Raw genomic sequence first — 18,493 nt, 5'->3', positions numbered from 1 at the left:
AAGTTTATAATTTTCAGCTCATTCCTGTATTACTTAGAGGCTGTATTGAAATCGTGCCTCGCGTTAGACGCATATGAAATATTCCAGGAATTCTGTGAGAAGCCTCGAGCCAGACTGCAATCCCTACACACGCAGCCAAAATATTTTAGAAGCGCCAATCGTATTATTTATGATCTCGCAATAAATAAAAACTTCACGGCAAGTATTGTGCTTTTCTTGTGAAACAGCGAAAAGGGCCCAAGGCCAGAGAACAAGAAAGGACGATACACAGCGCTGACTAACAACAGAATGTTTATTCAGTAAGCCATGCTTATAAAGTTGCGCTGTTTCACAAGAAATCTTGTCAGACCAACGCGCCCATCAGTTTTTGTTGTAAAGTATTGTGCAGGGTTACATATTTATTCTTGGCTCTTACTTGCACTTGCAACACTAAATTTTAATAGAACCTTGGAGAATTAGCCCCCAAGAAGGAAAAATTGTAAAGTGCGGGAAGAAATTAGCAATGGTACAAGCATTATTAGCATAATAATTTGATTTTGATTTCGTTGCGGATTTCTTTGCGAACATTGCTCAATCACGTATAGCGTTTGATCACACCAGAACAATGAAAGTAAATCAGTATTGATAGCATCCTTTTGCATGGACTCACCAGCTATATATACAAAGGTCCTCAGCAACAAATCAGCACAGCTGCGAGTTCGTGACCAGAACTGCTGACTTCGGTGCCGTATGAGAGCTGTTGAGATGAAGTGGACAAGATTGTTCATCTGTGCTGCTCTGGCTATTGTTTTAGCCTCAGTGTAAGTACTGTTTTTTATAATTTCTAAAGCCTAGAGTGTTTTAAAATCGCCAGAGGTACACATAGAAAACATAACATAGTGATGAATAACAGTTAGTCATATTACGGATTGTATACGCTGCATCTATCATTGTACCTGCGTACTGATAACCTGCTGAACACATTTAATACGTCCTGTTGCAGCTGTAAGCAGAAAGAACTGGGAAAGACAGTGCCTTGAAATACTGTGGAAGAACGCCCAATGTTGTTTTTAGAAAGCTGTATGATACACTTAGCTTCTCCGAGTAGACAACTATCATGTTACAAGGGTTTTTAGATGTGTAAAAGTCTAAATTAATTAAAAACTTTGAATTTGAATGATTAGGGAACAGTTAAATGGAATGACTACAAAACAGTTAAATCAGGGTTCAAGTTTAACTGTGGTTTTATGCATTTTAGGTGCGTAAAATCATAGCATGTGCCTCCTGGTTCAGAGTGTCTTTTTCTATTATTTTCTGCATATGTAATCTTCGCTTTACCTTAATGTGTTTATTGATTTTTTAACTGAGTGGTTTGGCTCTTACAGCAGTTGTTAGCCCAGATATTTAGAGAAACAATTCCCTTACTAAGCATCAACTGTAGGTTGAGCCTTAGACGTAGAAATTGCTGTCCAGGATCCGAGTTTTGCAGCCCTTTTTTAAACATATTTCTCGAGGTTGAATCTTGGAGTTTGAAGCTTGGAATTTATTTTTCGTGTATATTCCGTACAATTTTTTCAACACTCGTTTACCAAAAAAAAAACATCCTTAATCATGTGAAATTCTAGATTTCACCTTTGCGGGCCATAAACTGCCGAATTCGTTCAAATAATTATATTGACAATGCAATCAACCAACACGCTTATTGTGGCGGAATGTTTTTTGGCGTTATCTTTAAGATCACACGTTGGTAACAACTTGGGAGCGTGAAGTGGCCACTCAGTAGCCAAATCTTGTGCCGCAGAATGTAACTGAAAAAAAATCAATTTGCACGCCAGTAAACGATACTTTGTTGCCAGGGTCTCAATACTGTCTTTTTTTTTCAGGTGCACCCCTGCCAACGCTGCTGGACCTTGTCCTGATTGGGTAAACATAACTCGTAGCTTTTTGCCATGAAATCCAACACAACTTAACTCATAACTGCAGGCTATAAACGCTTTATTAAAAGCGTTGAAGAAAGCGCGCGTCCATGTTTAACTCCACGGCTAACAGTTTGGTCAAACACAGCACCGGAAGGAGAGAATAATAGTGATAATAATAATATTATTAATAATAGCAATAACAAACTCCTAATTTCACTCATGAAGTGAGGAAGTGCGGGAAAAAAAGCTGAAAATTCAGCTTGGCTAGTTACCGGCCCCCGAAGTAAAGAAATTCAAGAAATAAACGAAGAGAAAAAAATTATGACAAGCAAATAGATAGTCGTTCCCTGAAATAGTGGTCTATCCAACAGAAAGAAAAAGTGCCACATTAGGAGCTTCTTTTTTCACGCATAGCAGGAGGAAGATGGCGATATTTTCGGAAAAAAATTGTAAATTTTTTTCCTTCTACATCAGCCCTTCATCTTGCACCGTACTAGAAGGATTGGGCTTCGCCACGACCATGTTAACAAAAGCTGGCCTTCCAGCTTTTGCTGCGATGGGTGCATGCATCTAAAGGGGGAAAATTTGGTAAATGGCGCCCTGGTACGGTGCAACTAATGTATCACCCATAGAATATTTTTTTCGTAGAAGATAAAGTAGCTCATTAAAACAGATGCTTTTGCAAGTTGGTAACTCATTTTCACCGGAACAGGGCGCACTAAGACACGGACACGAAGAGAGACACGACACACACGAGCGCTGACTTTCAACTGGTGTTTATTGTTGGGAACCAGGCATATATATACAGTTCCAACAACACAAGGAAAACAAACCATCCATTCATAGATTCATAGTCAATTCATGCATGTCGCACTGAACAAGGACGATAACAACATTATCATTTTCAAAACTTCCCACCCTGACTTCACTCGCACACAAATTTTAAGTAAAGACAGTGACCAATTAACACGCGAAATAATCGAAGCAGCGCACATCGCCCGGTCTAAAGACGCATGCGTCAGTAGCCCCTCTTTACCGATCGGTTCTAAAGAATTGGCACTTTTAGCGAAGGGAAAATGATAATGTTGTTATCGTCCTTGCTCAGTGCGACATGCATGAATTGACTATGAATCTATGAATGGATGGTTTGTTTCCCTTGTCTTGTTGGAACTGTATATATGCCTCGTTCCAAACAATAAACACCAGTTGAAAGTCAGCGCTCGTGTGTGTCGTGTCTCCCTTCGTGTCCGTGTCTTAGTGCCCGCTGTTCCGGTGATAAAATAGCTCAGTGGCTGTCTAAATATTTAGAAAGTAAAGTGGCGCTCTAAGGCTCACACCGTAGACGTGTGCCCACAGATTATGCTTAGTGTGTTGTAAGGCAACCTATGCTCAATACCTCGGGTATAAAAAAATTAGTCACATGGTTTTGTTTAAAGCTACTCGAAAATATACTGCAGAAAACCTGTTATGAGGGAACTCGCCCAGTTTTTGTTCGCGTAGCAAAACTGAGCACGTCAGGAGCGCGATGAGAGTTCTCGTTGCATAATGCCGCTCACAGCACTGTGAGCTGCACGTGACTTGTTGTTCTAGCGGCCATTATTTTCGCTCCGTCAGCGTCAGCACAAATACATTGTTTTAAGCCCGATCGTTCTGTAAGTGCATTATTCTCGGGGTAATGGTTTCTGTAGCGCTAATAATTTACACGTTAAATCGGTCATCGCGTCCGCTGACCTCTTGTTAAGATGCATGAAACGTAATTTTTATTTAACACCGGCACTTGTCAAGCTTCTTTTGTACAAGTCACTTGTCTGTTCAAAATTAAAATATACTAACTCAGTACGAGACGCTAAGACTGACTCTGTTATTAACGCTCTGGAAGCAGTACAAAAACGAGCAGCACTTTTGTCACCCTTAACTATGACCATTTGTGTAGTGTCACAGAAATCAGTCATTTTCATTAACCCCTCTTTTTCGGCCCAGGGAAGTACCACGCATGTCCCTATTGTACAAAATTTACAAAATGAATTCAATTCTTAACGATGCCCTGGTTACGCCGCCAACGTATATTTCATCACGCATTATCGCTCACGCAAATTTGGCGTTCCCTAGTGCCCTACAACAACCTGCATGAATTATTTCATTCTAAATACATCGTAGGGGTGGAACCACTTGCTATCAGACGTTGCACTGGCTAATGACATAAAAAAGTTATGAGGATGTTTCAGTATATTATTGATTACGATACTCTTCTTTAAACTTGTTTTTATTTTTTTGCATGTATTTCATTTCCTCCGTAACCACGCACTCCCTTCTGCATCTGCAATGTGGTGTATGCATTATTTGTAATAATGGTAGCGTCATTTTTACTATTGAATATTTTCCGCCTTTATAGTAATTTTCTCCGTGTTTTCTTTATGGTAATTTTTCTTTTTTGCATATGTATTTAGTCTCGTGTTTCGGGTTTTCGACTGGCGTATTTCTTCTAATCATTATCTTTCAGTTCATCGCTGTCGCTTCCCGATATTTTTTTTTTGCTGTAATTCGCTCTTCCCTCCTGCAACCAAATTATTTTTTCTATGTGCCAATCCCGACAATAATGTTTTGAGGGCTATGACAGTATCAGAAGTAAGCAAGTAATAAACAAACAAATATATCTCTTGAGGCGCACACTTGCAGCGTTCGAATCAATGATATCCCAGAAATGAATGATGCTGATCCGCTAAGAGTCTACCTGCTGAAACCATATTACACATATTGCACTCCAGTATAATAGGTAATATATAGATTTTTGAGTTTGTTATAAATTTTATGCAGCAAAAATATAATAACTGCTTTCCATAGCAGTCTCTCGGGCTTAAAAATTCACAATAACCCTTGTTTCTATTCATCTCCACGAAATAACTGATTCTGTCCCTTCTAGCTACCGCGGTGGCTGAGTGGTTATGGTGCTCGGCTACAGACCCGAAAGACGCGGGTTCGATCCCAGCCGCGGCGGTCGAATTTCGACGGAGGCGAAGTTCTAGAGGCCCGTATACTGTGCGATGTCAGTGCGCGTTAATGAACCCCTGGTGGTCCAGATTTCCGGAGCCCTTCAGTACGGCATCTATCATAGCCTGAGTCGCTTTGGGACGTTAAACCCCCATAAACTAAACCAAACCATTTCTGCCTTCTAGTGCCAACCTGGACAACAGCCAAGGTCCCTTTGCGCTCCAGGTTGCAGGTGTGGCAACCAAAGAGGACGTAACGGCCGGCTTCCTTGCGTCTGGAATCCAACATACGTTGGCTGATAAGGCCGCTTGTTATTTTTACCATGTCATGGCAAAGAATAAATTCTCTATGCAGTTATGGACGTGTTTCCACTGCCTCCTTAACAATAACTGTACACAAAAGTAAATTCAAGTACACAATTTGCGAACACCCAAAAATTAATAGCTTTGCGCGGTCAAATGCCTAATTGAACTTTCGGTAATTCGTTCTTAGAAGGACTAAAGTTTAAACGTTCACTGACTACAAACTGAAGGTGATCTGTATCGATAAAGCTTAACCGCGTTCAAACGACATATGTTACGCAGTGTAACTACAAAGACTGGTCTCTAAGGGAAAACGGAGCGTTCATTACACAGCAAAGGATAAAAACTTAAATAAGGCCGATTTTGCTAACAAACCGAAGGTTTCGGGCGTGAGACGTGCAGGGTTGGCTTTGCCCATTCACTTGAAAACGGCGGGAATGGAGTCCTTTTCGCTGTCGCCGCCACAATTGTGAGTCGGGGAGTGCTAAGGTATTTAAGCTTCATTCGCACAGAAATAAACGCGTTCTTCCTGCCGCACATTTATCAACGTACTTCGAAAGAACTGTAAATACATTTCTTTTAATACGAAAACTTGTATGAACAGCTTCTTAGTATCAGATGCAAACGAACAAAAACTTCTGCAAATTCTGCAGCTGGAACATTCTTCACCTAGGCAGATACCCCGCAGCACAAACCGCATGCCATCGTAGTTATCCGACCTCTGCTGCTCCTGGATGGCTTTCGTAGCGATAGCTACACTACGCGAGGCGCCTCGCGATTTCAGCGTGGCTGCACGCTGAGCCGAGGCCCCACCCTCCGCTAGCTGTGCGCATGCACGAAGTGACGTCATAGCCCACAGCTAGTGTGCGCGCCGCGCGCCTTGCCCCTGCGCCGATGGCAGAGCAGACGTCACCCGCCTCGTCAGCTGTGCGCATGCGCGAAGGGACGTCAGAGCACGCAACTGGTGTGCGCGCCACGCGCCTACATTACGCTAGCCTTTAGAGCCTTCAGCGTGGCTGGACACGTGGTTGGTCACGTGGTGCGGAGCAACCGCCGGCGGCACTGTGCGCGGGAGAAACCGAGGGAGGGGAAGGAGTGAAGAGGGGAAAGGGGAGAGAGTGACTCCACGTCCAGGGACGAAGATGAATAAGGACCTCCCAGCGAAGCGGAGTTGCGAAAGAATGACTTCGCAATTCGACTCAGCGAGTTCCACTCGGCCAGCTCTAGCTATTGCGTCACTCCAAGTTTAACCAGAGCTAAACCACAGCCAATTTCTTTCCGCATATTTCCTGTTGTGGTGGAACTATCGCTTGTGTTTTCTGAAGTCATCATAATCTCGAAGCGAACAGATTTCACTCATATTCATTTTCCAGCCTATCGACTGCTTCGGCCGAAATGAAGTGAATGTGTGCCGCCAGTGGGCGCATCACTTGGTGAAATTCCGTGACCATTCAAGGGTGTGAATAAAGAACACTTCGACTTTTCTTTCAATTTGAGACACCTGCTTAATACAGAAAATTTAATTTCCGAAAAATTTAGCACTACTTACTGCTTTGCTGACGATCAGCAGCCGCATGCGGCAAAAAATGATAGCAACAAACACTGATGCAAGGTTTTAACGAATTTACTCCTATTATTTGCTGTCTGGATCAAGAGCAGTTGAGCACAGCCCTAAAAATTTTGTATCGGATGACGCTGGTGACATTGATTACATTATAAAGGCGATACAACTCTCATAGCTGGAGATACATTGGCTTCACCATCAGATGACCATGTAAGTGGCTAGCCATAAATTTTGTTGTGGGGGGGGGGGGGGGGGGGCGTTCATTTTGCAGCGCGGCCTTGTCCTTATAGAATTTGTTGAGGGATCAAATACATTAATAATAACTGCATTGCCATTGGCAACATCGTTGTGCTTTAGATGCTGCAAACAAATTCTTGAACGCTGCGTACTGTCAGGACGAGTGAAATATGCATATTTTCCTGAAATGAAATATTCGCATGTCCCCAAATTGCGCCAGAAATAACTGATTTCAATGCTTCCATGTTTTTGTCTAATAATTAAAGTATATATCACACCAATTTTAGAGCTGTATAAGTTCGAAACCAGCAAAAGAGTGCATGCCGCGAATATGCAAAAACCTGAAGGGCGCGAAATGAACGAGTTGAGACCGCATATTTTAACGAATCTATAATTCAAGAATCTTGTTTACAATTTTGTAAATATGCGACGATAAAGAAAAAAATCTCAATGACATTGTTCTTCGTTCCTGTGTATTGCGCAGGAACAGCTGTCATCGTTCCAGTATTGTAATTGCACTGAAATGATAGTCGTAACCGGAAGCAAATATAAGAAGCAGGAGTTCCGCAAAATATATATCAGAAATGCCAAGTTACAAATGCGAAGATACAGCTTGATAAAGGGCAGGAAAGTGGCACTGAAAACAAACGTATACTCAAAAGCCCGCAACAAGATATTTAAATATACGTATAAGTCTCCAATAAATCTGCATATCTGAGCAAAAGTCACTTTACATAATGCGCCAAATAAGGCAGATAAATATGTTGCGCAACCACACATTATAAGCGTCCAGGCAGACAGACAGACGAAAACAAGACATTTGAAAACGTATTGTTCATTAGCTTTTAAAACTGCAGAATTTTTGTCGTTTATTATTTAGAAAGACGATCCAGGCAGAAAAAAAAACTACAGTCACATGAAGTGTGATGTGTACTTGAACCATGCTGTGGTCTTTACAGCTCTATATGGACAGAATAATGAAGGAAGAATGCCGAAATCAATAAGGAAATGAAATGCGTATTTCTGCTGCCAGCATAGCGACAATTATTCTCCACCTAAATTTAAAGAAGGGTATCGCATTGGTTCAAACAACAGCAAAAAACGGGTAACTAAAAAAGGAAAGCGAAGGACAAACGAAAGCCACAGGTGCTGCGACAAGTTGAAATACCCATTATCCGAGTGCGCTGGGCAACGTCGCGTACGCCGGGCTTTCAATTAGAAACGTCGGTCAAAATCGGTTATTGGTGCCTTCGTAATTTTTGTATTGCCAAGGTAACTTTGATTATGATGGTAACTGTTATAATAAACGGAAAAAAAATTATCCTGCTTTAAAAGCTAATGAACAGTCATACCTTTACATTATGAGTTATTTACGGATCTAACGGAGAACAGAGCGTTCTATTTGCATTGATTTTTGCTGCTTCGCAATCAAATGGAAAGAGAGAGAGAGAGAGAGAAAAAAGGACGGAAAGGCAGGGAGGTTAAATAGGCGATGCCCAGTTGGCTACCCTACACTTGGGGAGGGGAACAAAGGGGAAAAAAGGAAAAAGAGTGGCAAAGAAATGAGCCTGTCAAGTGTCCATCGACCACTATGTCACAGGGACAGAGGGCGCGCACTGAAAACATAAAGATTATAGGCGGGAATGCAACCCCGAGTCCCTTAGGAAATTCAGGAGCGCTTTCACCGCTTTCCGTTGTCTGGAAGGTTGCGTCCAAGGCCCCAGAACGTTAGACTCTGTTAAAGGACACGAGTCCAAGCGGAGCAGAGAAGCAACTAGGCAACCGCGCTCTCGCTCAAAACGAGGGCAGTCACACAGGAGGTGGCTGATCGTCTCGTCACAACCACACTGGCCACACGCAGGAGAGTCAGCCATTGAGATGAGATGGGAATAGGCGTTTGTGAACGCCACTCCCAGCCACAGGCGGCACAACAGCGTAGTATCACTGCGGGGGAGGCCGAATGGTATATGATGTTGGAGCAAGAGGTTGAAGTGATGCGAGCGGGGTGTCCAACCTCCAGGGGCAGACCACGATGTTACAGTCAGGTTTCGGGCGAGCAGTTGAAGGTGCCTTGCTGCGTCAGCTCTTGTCAGTGGTATGCGGACAGTGTTGGTTGTCTCGTGAGCCGATCGAGCAGCATCGTTAGCTAAGGCGTTCCCAACAATGCCGCTATGGCCTGGTACCCACTGGAAGATGATTTCATGGTCTTGTTCGATTGCCTGGTGATGCAGCTATCGTATCTCAGCTATAAGTTGCTCATGGTCGCTATGTCTCAAGGCAGATTGAAGACATTGTAGGGCAGCTTTTGAATCACAGAAAACAGCCCATTTTTGAGGTGATTGTTGTGAGATATACTGTACCGCCGCAAGAAGTGCGGCCAACTCTGCTCCAGTAGAGGTAGTCCGATGCGAAATTTGTTGGTGAATTTGAGTCTGTCGCGCAGGAACGACCACAGCGCAAGCAGAACTAGTAGAGGTTACTGATCCATCCGTATAGACGTGAGTACGGTCCCAGTATTCGAAGTGGAGCATGGACAGTGTCAGTTGCTTAATGGCTGGCGTCGATAAATTTGACTTCTTCGCTATCCCCGGAATAGCAAGGCGCACACATGGGAGCCGCGTACACCACAGAGGAGAGGGAGGTAGTGCTGCCGGGGTGAACTGTTGTGGGATCGACGACTGTTGCGTCGTTATCACCTTCGCAAATGCAGAATGTGGTCTCTGCAGTGGCAAGGGCGCAAGGTGATGCTGTGGAATCCTTGAGATATGACGTATGTGCATTCGCAAGCAGTCTAGGACAATATAAGTAGAGATCGGGTGGTCTTTGGCGAGTGCAATGCTACCCAGTGTTGATGCGCTCCGAGGGAGACCCAGGCATGTGCGAAGGGCCTGACCCTGCACTGATTGGAGGGCACGCATGTTAGTTTTGCACGTGTTTGAGAGTACAGGTGTACTGTACCGCAAGCATCCCACAAATAGAGCTCAGTACAACTCCAGCATTGACTGGACCGACGAGCCCCATGATTTTCCTCCCAGAAATCGAAGTAAATGAGCGATAGATGTTAGCTTTTTTTTTCAGTAGAGAGCAATGCGGGCTCCATGATAAATTGCGGTCGATCAGAAACTATACCCCTAAACTTTCGGAATTGAAATCCATGCGCGCCGTAGGTTCCGCGGTCGCCGCGAGATGCCGCGGCGATCCCGCTCGCCATAGAAACGCCCTTGAAACTTGTGGGGACGCTTTCGTCCCCTGCGTTCGCTTTCCCTCAACGCGCTAGTTCCCTGTGGTTAGCTCCTCCGCAAAGCACTCCTCTCGGTTCGGTGACTTTCCACTAACAGGGGAGGGCGCTCGCGTCGCAGCGACACCAGCGCCACGGGTGGCGTTTTGCTGCGCGCTCGCGGGGAGCTACGGGGTCTCTTCTCCCTCGGCAACGGGAAGCGAACGGACGTTTCGCTCGCAGCTTCGCTCTTCGTCGACGGGCGCCCCTCGGTCGGAACTTACTCCCGCCGAGCCCGTTCCGCTCGACCTCGGAGTTTATCCCTTTGCCCTACCGTGGGCGGACGTTCGCTCGTAGCCGTGCTGGTGAGTCGGACATCCTAGATTCCTCAGTGTATTTTGTTGCTAGCCGGCGTTATTGTTGTTATAGCAATAAATGCCTTGTTTGTGTCAGCCAGTGTGTCGTTCCTTTGTTCCCGCAGAGCACGGCCCGCCGTGGTCGGCGTGCGCTCAGTAGCGTACGCGACCACGGGGTGGGGTCAGCGCGGTTTTGAACCATGTCAGCCGCGCTTAAACGGGGAATACGTGTTTATCTCCCCGATTTTAAACCCCACAAACTCTGTGCTCGAATGGGGTTCCTTGCGTTTTGTAACTCCAGGTGCATGGGCGCTGCCGCAAAATCTAGTCCTAGTTCGCAATGTTTGCGACGTAATCGCTTTTCGAGTGTGAAAGAGATATTGTGGACAAAATGGAGAAAGATGTCCGGCGCAAGTGGTTGTTTTGGTCAGTGGTTAAGGCGTTAAAGGGCAACTACATAGGTTTTAGAAATCAACGAGCTTAAGAGGGTCGAATGTGTGAAACTTGGAGGTAAAGCATGAGAAGTCTTTTTGGGCTAGCGCTTGAAATAGTGAAGTAGTCGCTGATTAAAATCCGGACGCCCTTCAAGCTTCTCCGCAGTGCACAACGCCAAGTGGAGGGCGCATGAAGACGTCATGGAAGGTATCGGTATACATTTCCAACGCTCGAAAACCTGCTTTGAAGGAAAAAAGCAACGCCACCGAAGGCAAACCATGCCAAGAGTTGTGTGGCAGCGTCTAACAAGTCAGGACAGGGTGTGGCTGACGACAGCGGTAATTTGAAATCGTACCTTTCGTGACGTCACGCTGAACTTTTCTGCACATCTCCAATGCATTGAGCAGAAGCGCAAAATTCAATCGTCGATTGCGTCACTATTTCAAATGCTAGTGCAAAAACACTAGGCATGGTTTACCTACAGCCTATATAGATTTGAATCCTTGAATATCGCGAAATTCTAAAAAAACTGCTGCAGTTGCCCCCCCCCCCCCTCCCCGCTCCGCATTGGGCAAGGGTGACGTAAAGGCGCGGTTACAATGAAATTTCAGGTTCTGTCTCCAATACTGCTTTCAAGCAAAGCAGTTGCAGTGCAGAAATTTTATCGTCGCGTGATACGCGACGATAAAATTATTTATAATTTATCATCGCATGTTAGGCCACAAGTAAAGCAGTCGTCGCGTATCACGCGAGGCTTTTTTCGCATACTCTCACATGGATAGGCTAGTGATGACGCCTTTTGCACAGTTGATTAACTGCTTCGTTATTAAATAATTAGACACTACCTTGTGACTGAAGGAAGATTGGCGACCTTCGTGGCTGTCTATTCAATGCTTAAAAGTTACCGCTTTGAGCGCAGACAAATTCCAAACTTCAATTTCGTTTCTGTATTGTTTTTTGCTTTAAAATAAACCCCAAAAAGCGCCAAATAATCAAATGTTCGAACGTCAGTTGATGCCTGGACACGACTAAATGCAACTTTGTGCCATTTTATTTAAAAACACGCAAGAATAATAAAGGAACACTGTGTTCGACTTACACAGTCACAAATTTTTCTATAAAAAAAAAACCTCTATGCCCATAACTCGACTTTTATTTTATTTATTTACAATACTGCCAGTCCCAGCAGGGACCATAGCAGGTGGGCGAACAAAAATGACAAACATGGCACAAATTTGAGCAGTGCACTCTGGAATTAAAAAAAGTGAATACAAGTCAAACACAGGTGAACAGTAAGGAACAAGCAAAATAAAAGAAAAGGTAAACATTAGCAAGGGAAAAGAAAAATACATGTCTAGGAGTCGGGTGGAGCATTGCCATAAGGAATTCAATTAGAGCACATGGGAACACAGCAGCGGAAAAAATAAGAGAGACTTTCTTCACGATTAATTAACAATCTGTATAGATGCTACAATTGCTTACATGTCTTTCAAGTGACATGAATCAACTCCCCTTCTTCCTTATATCCAAATGGTACTCCCTATTAGCAGGCTACAGAGTGTATATCACACGGTCATACCCTTGCTAACAGTGTAAGGTTAATGTATATGGTTAACTTAATCCTCTGCACTTTTCTCTATTGAAGATGATAGAGAATACAATAATATGGTTTAAGCTCGACGTTCGAAAAGAAAATGGAGCCGTACTGGATCACACCAGATGATTACATGTACAACTGAAGAAACCTTAACTACCCGTAAGCTTTTTCGTCGCATTCTTCGGAAGCACCAGACATATATTTCAGTTGCACCACGAAGTTTGCGATAACAAAGCTACATAAAGGGAGGCAAGGATTGCCAAAATTGAGCGTTTCCAGCAAACTCACTCTATGTGTAATTTGTTTTTGGAGGAATCATTTTAATGATTATAGATGACACGAAAGCGAGTTGGGAATCTGCGAAAACAATTAATGATCAAAACGTGTGATTAGTGTCCACTTAATCTAGTAATGAAGAGAAGTGGGGGACGAGGCCGCCGCGGTGGCTCAGTGGCTATGGTGCTCGGCTGCTGGCCCGAAAGACGCGGGTTCGATCCCGGCCGCGGCGGTTGAATTTCTTTGGAGGAGAAATTCTAGAGGCCCGTGTGCTGTGCGTTGTCAGTGCACGTTAAAGAACCCCAGGTGGTCGAAATTTCCGGAGCCCTCCTCTAGGGCGTCTCTCATAGCCTTAGTCGCTTTGGGACGTTAAACCCCACAAACAAACAAACAAACAAACAGAAGTGGGGGAGTATTGGTTCGTAATATGCGCGCGGTGAAAGCTCCGAAGAAACCATGCATACCCGCTCGCCTCCTGATTTCAACAGTCAGGCTGTTCTGGCTGCCTTGAGATGTGGGAAAGCGTATGAATCACAGGATTATGTTCAGAATAATCTCAAGCCAAAGATTGAATGTTTTTTTTTTTCATTTTAGTCTTGGTTGTGACCAAGTTTTAAACGCATGATATTCAGTTTGAATTTGTTTGCTTTTTCTTCATGTTAGGATCGAAAACATGCAGATTTCAGCCATCCTTATTCTAGACAGATGTCATTATTACGAATCCCATAAAAGTCGTCTCCATGTCCGTTGCAGTACCTTGTCTGTTGTTCCGTTTCTACACAACTTATTTAGAATTTATGAATTGCGTAGTATATCAGTGTGATTTCCACTGAAAATGCTGCGCGGATCTACATTAAGCGGGGTACGCATAACGGCTGGTGAAAATATATATAGCCAGCTCATTACTCCCTATAATTTCCTGCGAAATGCTATGGAAACCACTATAAATACCCTACGAAAAAAACATGGAGGAAACAAATTCGCGTTTAATTTGTGTAGGGGAATTGTGTTGAAATATTTCCGCAAGCTGGTGGCATTTGGAAACGCTGCCGCAGATATGACCCAAACAATCGTTATCAAGGGGAACATGTCAGCGCAGTGGAACAGTGCCTCGTAGCTGATGTGGTCATAAATGTAGGCATTAAGGCAGTACAATAAAAAGCAGGGTTAGGCGTAGATTGTGGTTCATGGTCAGTGAATGGGCGCACATACTACGTCGTCAATGAAGAGCATCATTGCTGAGAAGGAACGATGCTAAGAAGTTGCTATGAAGGTAGTGACTTGGGACACAAGTAAATGGTTTGTTAATTATAGTGATTTCTCCTACCTTTTCGTAAGAGTGCAATATATCTTTCCCATTAGTAACTACAACTACTGAGTAAATAGCAGCCATTACTAACATTCCTGTTAGTAACTGCAGGTAGCAGCCATTACTAACTTAATGGGTTGGTAACTGTTACTAACTACAGTTACTAACAGGGTCGTTACATAAGTGAAAACCAGTTACTACCCCAAAGTTAGTAAGTACTGCTTATTTCTTTCTAAAAGTGCAGGGCTACTTTTTCTGAGATTGTTCGTGGGAACATTTTTTCGCGAGGTCATTGAGATCCTCAAAATACGCGAAAGATAGGTCCTCGCAGAAATTAAGTTGTTTATATTAAATGGCTAGCAGGACAAGTAGCCTCGAGGAAACTGCTGTCGTAAACTGCCACGTGCGGCGGCGTCACCTTGAGAAAGCGTTCGGGAGGAAGCAAGCTGCCTGCTTAGTACAGAACTTAATTCTCGATGCCACGTTTTGTTCCGTGTGTAACAACACATCGTGAGAAAAAATGTAATCCGTATAAAGCGCGCAAGTACCCGGCTGAGGTTAAGCTAAATTTAACTGAACTGAAATATGTCCGTCTGACATCCGAATTAAATCTGTATGGGAGCAAAACTGCTGCTGACAGCGATCTTGAATAACCAGTTGAGGAAATGTTCCCTCCTACGCGTACAGCCAGAGGCAGCTTGAAATAGTTGCCGAAGAGTTGTTTTGAAATAAAATGCCCCATGCGTTAGCGTGCGACACGTGTGAAGTTTGTCTACTCATCACGGCTCATCATTTCCTGCTGCGTATAATTTAAGGAAAACAATAGACCGCTTCGGCGGAATGCATTTTCGATAGAATCGGCTGACTGAAACGTAAACTAGATGTAGGTCTGTGCAAAGAGACGCAGTTGAAGCCTACTGCATGTTACGTGCCTTCTAAACTCATTCATGGCCAGAAGTGCCAAAAGACGTTGTTTTACAAAGCAGTCACTCTAGTCAAAACCGCTTCGAACATTTGTGCTTACTGTCCTGCGCAATAGGATTTTCTGTGGGAGCTATGTGTGCAGTCATACGGTAGTTATTTTCTCCGCTATATCTGCGACCAAAAAGTGATGAGAATTGAGATTATGTGTGCAAAATGTTTTGAGCTAACTAGCGCAAACGCATGCTGAACAAGGATACCGGCCGGCGCTGCACAGCCTGGCTTTAGTCCGGCTTGTCAGCACTTTCCCCAAAATGGCGGCCAGGAAAGCGGTGTCTCCACCCTGTACGTCGGTGCACTACATCGAGCGACCTGTTCATGCTGACGCTCCCCCTGTCGCCAGATTTGCTTTTGCTTGTCTAGTTTTTTTTAGTTCGCCAAACTGCCGCCGCAAGCAGTGGCGCTGCAACTTACCCCCTTGCCGGCTTTGCTCTCCGCTCTCCGCACGGCTGTCTCCGCGTGCTCCGCTTGTTGTTGCGTGCCGCAGGTGTTTGCTTTTGTGACATTCGGAGATGATCGTGTGTATTTCTGGGAAGCCGGAGCTGGTCAGGCTGCTTCTCAGCTTTTTCTCCGTGCCTCCCTCACCTTCATGATGAAAATTAAAGGAGCTATTATTATTCTGTGTGGTCTCATTTGCGAATTTGTCGTCCTAGGTCAGTATGTTGTAGCCGCTAGAGCAGGGTTGATTTTATTCTGCCAGAGGAAGTGGGGAACTGATGCCTGTATACTTGCTTCAGATGTTATGTTGGTGGGCTGTCGGTAAATTGCTGGGGGCTAGGTAGTTGGAGCTTGTATATATTCGATTAGGTCCTTAGTCATACAGCCTAATTTTAACTGGTAGTATACTGGTTGTACTTGGCAGTGTTAATGATGGTACATTAATAAAATATGTTCTGCTGGTCTGAACATTTCAGTTTCGGATTACTGATTTTCCTGCATTTGTGATGCTTGTGAACAGAAATGGTCACTACAAGTACTGGTGCTAGAATGTACCATCTGTTCAGGGAATAAAACTTTCATTGAACAGTGAGCTTGCTTTTTACCTCTATTTCGTGCAGTGCAGAACTACTACATACAGCCGCGTGCAAAAGGTTTGCAGCATGGAACTTGCATGGAATTCCAAATTTTTGTCTATTAGTACTGAGCATGAAAATCGTGAAAATTTGTCGCAGTCATAACGAGATTTAACCGCTAAGCATTTCACTTTGAGAAGGAATGCATTCGCTGCAGCAGAATATCGTTCCTGAGTTTCATTCTGCAGAGGCTTTTAAGGTGGATCTAATGTTAATAGGTGGTTATCAAGATTAACCACCCAGGTTCATCTAGTATTGCAAACAACAGGATGTCTAAAAGTGTTCAACCAGAACACATGTCCTTTTTCAAGATGAAAATCCTACGGAAATAAAGTTTTTCAGCACAAGATTTTCATGGAGTATTAAAGTTGGTTATACTACATAAAGCTTGGAACATTCCTATGGATGAGAAGCGCTCACAAGAGTTGCTGAATGAAGCCCAGTTTTCCTCCTAACGCTTTATGTAGCCGCAGTAATGAAAGCTCGGGGCACCTCCGATGCGATCGAGATACGCGGCAGTTAATGCCAGCGAAGCTCCACCGACGCTCAAACAGTGGCCATAACCGCGAGAATTAACGCTGTTAGGGGTCATTTTCAAGATACTGTAGGCGCGAATAGTCGCTGTAGCACGTAGCGGCACGCCGACTTGTGTTGCTTTCGTTGTTAGAAGGTCGCTATTACTAGACCCCGACGCATAAAACGCGGGCGCCCCTACCGTTCTCTATTATCCTCCCTTCTGGACAGGATGATAAAGGTAAAGTTTACGGAACCTGGAATGAACAGGTCGTAAAGGTAACCGACTTATACGGGTGACAGTGTACGCTAATTGTATTTTTTTCGCGCTGCAGGAACTTGCATGGTTTTCAAGATCAATGTATTGACTACCCATGCTCGAATTACTTTTGCACCAGAAAGCGAAGCGTTGCTGCACAAAATGAAGCAAGGAAAGGAATATAAGACTTGCATTTTCCAGGCCATGCGCTGTATAATACTGTTGTTTGTTTTTCATACCTATGCGTTCCCACGGCAAAATCGCTCGTGCACTGGATCAGGTAGTTAATCGTATTTCGGAACCCTCCGCTACGGTGCTTCTCATGGCCCGAGTGCTGCTTTGAGACGTTGAACCCCATGAATCAGTCAATCTACGCGCTAGGAACACGAAAAACAAACAGAAGAACGCGCACTGCAGTGCGTCAGGACCAGCCAGGACCGTCGCGCACGACATCGCATCGTCTGCTGTGGGGGTTAGTCCAGGCGACACCTGGCGGTAACTTCGGTCCCTACACAACAGTTTTTAGGTCCGCGCGCCGCCGTAGGGGTGGCGTCAGTGAGCGGGTCGGAAGTTTATAGAGGGGGTTGTGATCGAGGCACCCTAGTGCGGCTCGCGAAAGTGCTCCTTCTGAGGACAAACTTCGCACTCGCTATCGTGCTGGAGCTCGTTACGCTTGTTGAATTTCTGGTTTAATGTTTCGTTCGACAGACAGGATATTTTTCAAACTGAATTATCTTTTCAGCACTACACATGAAGACAGAACACTTTGGCAAATGAATAGTCGAACAACGCCAGCATACAAAAATCACATGATGTCATTCATTTGACTGCACAAATGACTGTATAAATGCCTTAATTTTTCGAACAGAGGTGAGTGCGTTATTAATTTTAAATTTGTTGAAACATGAAGGTACATAAAATGGTCGGGTTCTCTTTCCATAGTCAGTGTACACACGTGTAATAATAAATTTCTCGATGTGGCGCAAGGGTCGTGATTTTTATTTCCACTTTGAAGAAACACGAGAAATAATGTTTACATAAAATATCTAGTAAAACTGTTTTTCTGTGTATAACATATTACAACAATTCATGGTAAATGATATATGTCCACTATGAAACTTTGTACCATAGACAGGCAGCATGCAATTTTTCTTAGAACACTATTTATTACATTTATTTTGTATATGGATGCGGAACCATAAATAGTAAGATTATACCTTAGTACTGATGGCCCTGAGCTCTTAAACACCATTTTCCGTATAGGTACATCACGTAGCGACCTCAGGGAGTACAGATGTGCACATACCATTCTTGGTTTCTTTGCAACATCCGCGATATGAATATTCTGAGGTAGTGTACTGTCGAATGTCATTCCTAAGTATTTTGTGTTGTCTACTAGTTGTACTGGGATACATGAACAACTCTCCGAACAAGATCACAAAATGAACAAGGGAGGGGAAAACCTCAGGTTGCTAGAGCCAACGTTTC

This window comes from Amblyomma mixtum, chromosome 1 (assembly GCF_055824585.1).
Source record: "Amblyomma mixtum isolate Tamu chromosome 1, ASM5582458v1, whole genome shotgun sequence".
Classification (NCBI taxonomy): Eukaryota; Metazoa; Arthropoda; class Arachnida; order Ixodida; family Ixodidae; genus Amblyomma; species Amblyomma mixtum.
This window is presented reverse-complemented; position numbering follows the sequence as displayed.